A 6,000-nucleotide genomic window follows, 5' to 3' on the forward strand; every position below is an offset into this window, starting at 1 on the left:
TATTTTCAGCAATCATGGCATGGTCCATATCCCTTTCCCAGTCTCTCACTTGTGGTATAGTGTCTACACCCCACTTCTGAGCAATGTTCTGTTTCGCTATACTCCACCCCATAGTGACCCAAATTTGTTCGGCTTGTGTGAGGTCCGTTGCCTCCCAGATATTGAGGAAACATAATGTGGGAGTTGGATGTATAGGTTTGTCACAAGTCCTAGTTAATTGTCTGATGATGCCTGTCCAGTACTGTTGTATGTGGGGGCGGTCCCACAGGATATGCATGAATGTGCCACTCTGGTTACAGAGTCAGAGGCAGACTGCATCAGGTCTCCTACCCAATCGGCATAACAGTGTGTCTTCAAAATATACCCGATCGAGAATTTTAAGTTGGACCAATCAAAGTGGCATTGGGATGGCCACTTCTCGAGGTGAGGTCAATGCCTCTATCCAGTCCTCATCGGCCATTTCTCCCAGGTCGACCTCCCATCTCGCCTGCAGTTTCAACATTGAATCGGCCCGGTTATTGATCAATTTCTTATATACATGAGGGAGATGGCCTTGTGATCCATTGGTCTGTCTTCGAGAGGTGAGGAGTCCGGAAGGTGGGTATCTTTAGGTAGGGTGGAGTCAATGGCATGACTGATCTGGAGGTTTCGGAAACATTCTGACGGCGCTAGCTGATATTTAATCTGGAGTTCCATAAACAATGCCTTCTTGCCCTTAATCCACATATCACCCACAGTGGAGATCCCAATCCTATCCCATTTATCAAACCCCGCATAGACACTGAGTTGTCCCAAAATGTCTGGCTCCCACAGAGGGGGAGCCTTCGTTAGGCGCCTCTGCCAACCCATGCGCCGCTGCACCCCGTGCCACACCTCCACTGTACGCACCGTGGGACCGGTCAGGCGCAATTTCCTTTGGTTTGTATAAAGTGCTCTGTTGTAGCCCCCCTTCCCCATCAGCCAATGGTCGGTGCGGAAGCTGGGATCATCATGTCGCCCAAACAACCATTGATTAATCGCCATGAGTTGCGAAGCCTGATAATAAAGGCGCATATATGGCAATCCAATTCCTCCATCATACCATGCCATAGTGAGCTTGTTTATGGCTATCAGGGGCAACCTATTGTCCCACAGTAAATCCCTCACTGCCGCTTAGGAACAGGATTAGGAGTGTTTTGCAGGGCGTAAAAGAAGTGTGGCAGAGCGAGCATTTTGAACAGAGACGCACATCCAAACAGAGTAAGGGGGAGCGTCTTCCAGTGAGGAACATCCGAACGAAACCTCTGTAACGGCCCCAGCAGATTCCGCTCAAAAAATAGTGCAGCATTGGTAGTTATGAAAATCCCTAAATAGCGAAAGCCCTTGGATGCCACAGGAATATCATACCCCGAGGACTTTGTGGGGGATCTCCCCAAGAGGGAGTACATCTGGGATTTAGACCAGTTTATCTGGTATCCAGAATGCGCCCCGAATATATGAACAATATCAAGTACACGGCGGAGTGAGCGTGCGGGCGAGGCAAGATAGAGCAGAATATCATCCACATAAAGTGAGATGCGGTCTTCATGTTCAGTCGTCCATTGATTGCCCCTGAGGACTGGGTCTCCCCTTATCCTCACCGCAAGAGGCTCAAGAACCAGGGCAAAAAGGAGCGGTTATAACGGGCATACTTGTCTTGTGCCTTGACAAAGGGGGAAAGGAGCAGAGCAATGGTTGTTTACTGAAACATGCGCCATGGGTTGTGTGTACAGCAGTTTGATCCACCGAGGAACTTGGGTCCAAACCCGATGCGGGCAAGAACTGCAAACAGGTTCTCCCATGCTATGCGTCAAGGGCAAGCAAAATCCCTTCCTCCTCCAGTGTGTCTACACGGCCCAGTGCACCATGTACACAACGCAGATTACGCACTGTGTTCCGTCCCAGCATAAATCCCGACTGATCCGGGTGAACCAGGTTGGTGAGATAGGGGAGCAGACGAGTAGCCAGCAGTTTGGTAAGAATTTTGGCCTCCACCGTGATCAGAGATATAGGTTTGTGGATGACCACGACGATGGCCGCTCGAATATCAGCCGGGAGGAGGGTGTTTTCAAAGCTTTCATTATATAAATTGAGCAAATGGGGTGCTAGTTTAAAAGCCATTGGTTTGAGCAACTCAATAGGAAGCCCGTTAGGGCCCATCGTTTTACCCGCGCAATCGGTAGAGAGGTGTGGCTCACTGGTTAGAGGCGGCAGACCCGGAGGCTGAGAACGGCCCGGGACCAGGGTTCGATTCCCGACGCGGCAGGGTCGAGGACCAGGGTCAGCGGACTGATAATTCTCGCCTCGGTGCCCACTTTGGGCAGTGATCACACTCGGTAACTCTGGGCATTAAGCTTGCCTCATCTCTACAACGGCCCCCCACAGACGCCGGGGATGCCTGGCTTCACCTTGGAGATACCCAGCATGGGACCATCTCACAGGGAAAGCCAGGACGGGTTCCCTAGCGGTCATTCGCGCCAGGATACTCCGGTAGTAATTGAGCGCGCTACTAAACACCTTACATACATACATACATTACATACAATTGTCCTGGATTGCCTTCTGAATTTCCTCAACCAATATGTCAATGTCCAATGCCTCCCTATCCTGTTCAGAGAGACACATTACTCCGATAGTGGCAAGGAGTTCCGCAGCCATCGAAGCTTGTGAATTTTGCGGAATACCATATGTGTTTTTGTAATGGTTTGCAAAGGTCTCGGCAATGCCCTGGGGGTCGGTAATCAAATCGTTATCAGTTTCTTTTATTGCACACACCCATCTAGCTGATTGTTCTTTGTGTTCCAACCATGCCAGCAGTTTGCCTCTCCGTTCTCCCTGTTCGTATATCTGATGCCGGGTGGTTAGAGCGCATCTATTAGCATCCTCCAGGAGTAACTGTCTATAATCCTGTCTTTTTATATTCAGCAGGTGTTGGGTGTCAGGATCTGGGCCTCGGGAAATGACATCTTAAAGGTGTAAGATCTCAGTTTTCAATTCCAACACCCTCCGATTACGCTCCACTCTGTGACCCACCATCACAGTTAGTGCCCTCCCCTTGATCACTGCACCATATGCCCCCCACAGTGTAATTGCCGACATAACCAAACCAATATTCTCTTCAAAATAATAACCTGTATCTTTCCGCAGGGTTTCCCTGATATGTGGAATTTTAAGTGCCCAAGGTTGAATCATAATCGGGCCAGGTTATGCACTGCCTTGTGCACCGAGGACTGCCAGAACCGGGGAATGATCTGAAACCCCAAGCACGCAGAATCAGTAAATTCATGTATATGTTGTGCATGTGTAAACAAATAGTCAATCTGTGATTGAATGCCGTGTACACCAGACTGAAACGTAAAGTGTGTGTCATGGGGGTGCGACCATCTCCAGATATCCACCATACCCAAGGCGTCAATAAAATCCTGTAGTTGTGAGCAGTGTGCTGAGTCACGTCTGGGCGGGGATCGGTCCAGTAGGCCATCTATTGTCAGGGTAAAGTCCCCTCCCGTAACCAAGGTCGACACAGGTAAGTTCAACAATAGTGCCCCCACATCTGTCAATGTCAAGCGTTGTAAACCCGGTGGGGCATACACAGAGATAACATTTAAAACTCTGCCCTCCCACATACCTGTGCTGGCTTGGTTTGTACCCTGTGGATCTGTCCAAGTGTCTCATACCACATAAGGACATTCTTTACGAAGGAGAACCCCCACACCCCTGGATCCAGTGGTGAAACCCGAGTGTGCCACCATTCGATACCCCTTCCTATTGAGGGCCATACAAGAGTTACCAATCAAGTGGGTTTCTTGTAACAACACTAAGTCAAGCCCTTGGCGGTGGACATACTGCAACACAATACCTATCTTGACTTTGTCTCCCAGCCCGTTGACATTTCAAGTAGTAAGTTTAAGTTCCTAACCTTTCACCATTAGCTTCAGATGGTAATATAATGGTAGTCATGGAGGATATATAATACAGCCTACCCTCCACTGCTTCCGTCTGGGCGACCTCTAGGCCTTCAATACCGAATACAGTGCATTGAAAATTCGCTTCCATGATCTGAATATAGATGCCAGCTAAGATGTGCATTTACAAGCTGTCACTTAGCCCTGCTGCAATATGCCCAACACTCCAACATCCCCAACAAAATAAACCCAAACTTACCCCCAGCTCTGAGAACTCACCCCCTCCATGCCTCCCTGCTTAACGGGACTAGAACCGCCCGCCACCCCCAACATGCAGAGTGCCTGTCGCGCCCCCCCCCATAAACATCTCCAAGGAACGCGAGCTACCCCACTCCCCATCATTCCACAATGAAACAGCAGATACTTCACCCCCCGGCGAGACCCCCCACCCCCAACAACAGTATATAATACAGAGACCCAGTGCAGCCTCGAGCATTCGTCTTGGGATGCCCACACCCTAGGAATAGTGCAGCAGCAAATCTCTGAAGAAAAACAACAACTGTCATTCAGTTAAACATGCTGAGCGATCGTATCTATCCAAGTCACAAATAGGCATTTGAACGCCAGGACCAACCCCAGAACTAGAACCATTCACTTCACATAGGCATCAGGATCCCCCTTGTCCCCACCCAAATCCAACCAACAGTGATCTCACGTGCCAAAAGCTGTGTCTCCGAGTCCACACATAGAGGTGTTCCTGAGAGCCCCAAGGGGCCAGGGTCTACCCCATCTAGTCTTACCAGTCGCCAAATCCGGAAAAAAGAGCCACCCTCTATGGGGCTGAATTGTGGGGGCACTGTAGGCCCTCCAACCTTATAAAGGTAGAGCATTCTTTCATGAGGAATTTGGTGGGACTTCCGCCTAGCACACCTTTAGTTCCCCTCCGCATGGATTTAGGGCTATTACCTATTGATGAAGAGACTGCTCTAAGGTCCCTCATGTATTGGCGAAGGTTATGGGTAACGCCAGAGCTGTCTCCTTATAGAGACGAATTCAGGGAGGTTTTGCCAATCCTGATTAGTAAGAAAATCCCTTGGCATAGCCATATAAGGGCTCTTAGTACCAGAATAGGAAGGCAGGATCTTTGGGAAGCACCGGATATAGCGTGCCCATTAACAACTATGGTAGATCTGACGCGACACTATATGTACCATAACTTGTCAATCCTTCAAGTAAGTTCAACTACTGGTCGCATGACAACAGAGTTTCTTCAAGTGAAAGCAGAATATAAAAAAGAAGAGTTTTTAGATTTGATTTATCCCCCCCTGGCTAGGAAATTATACATGCAATTTAGATTGGGGACTCTGCCTCTGATGTTGTTTACCAGTAAATGGGACAATGAAAAGAATCTTGATGGCCCGGCGTGTAAACATAAGATAGAGTCCGAAATTCATGTGTTTTCCTTTGCCCTGCTTATCATGTATCCCACAAACGATGGGTAATCCCAATTTGTAGAAACCTAGGATTTAGACACTGTTTTCAAGCTTTTAGGATTTTAAAGTACGATACCCATCCCCCTATTGTTTTTGATGTCTCACGCTTCTTGGACGGGATGTGGCATAAGCGTAGGAGTTTTTTAAAATAATGATTTGTGGAGCTGTACATTTGCTTGTCTGTTAAAAGAAATCCATGAAGGCATTTATAATGTGGTTATTTGGATCATTTATTAACTCAGTTCTTAATATCGATAACTCTTAAGGAATTTTGAAGCTGTTCTTATTCAGGGATGGTTGAATCGCAGTTTTAAATTGGAAAAATGTAGAATATATGATTGTACTGTATTATTTTATGCTATTTATTAACTTGTTTTTTGTTTGTATGAATGTATCAATGTACTTTTATGGTCTGAGGTGGCCGAAATAAAGTTATTGAATACGATATCCGGAAAAAACATGATCTTGCTGTTCTGGAGAGTGAGTGGTGGGGCCGCTCTTGCCGTTTGAAGAATTACATCACGGTCACAAAAGTTAAATACCTTAGCAAGGAGCGGTCTAGGGGGGCACCGGGTTTCGGACGG

This window comes from Lissotriton vulgaris, chromosome 6 (genome assembly GCF_964263255.1).
Source record: "Lissotriton vulgaris chromosome 6, aLisVul1.2, whole genome shotgun sequence".
Taxonomy (NCBI): domain Eukaryota; kingdom Metazoa; phylum Chordata; class Amphibia; order Caudata; family Salamandridae; genus Lissotriton; species Lissotriton vulgaris.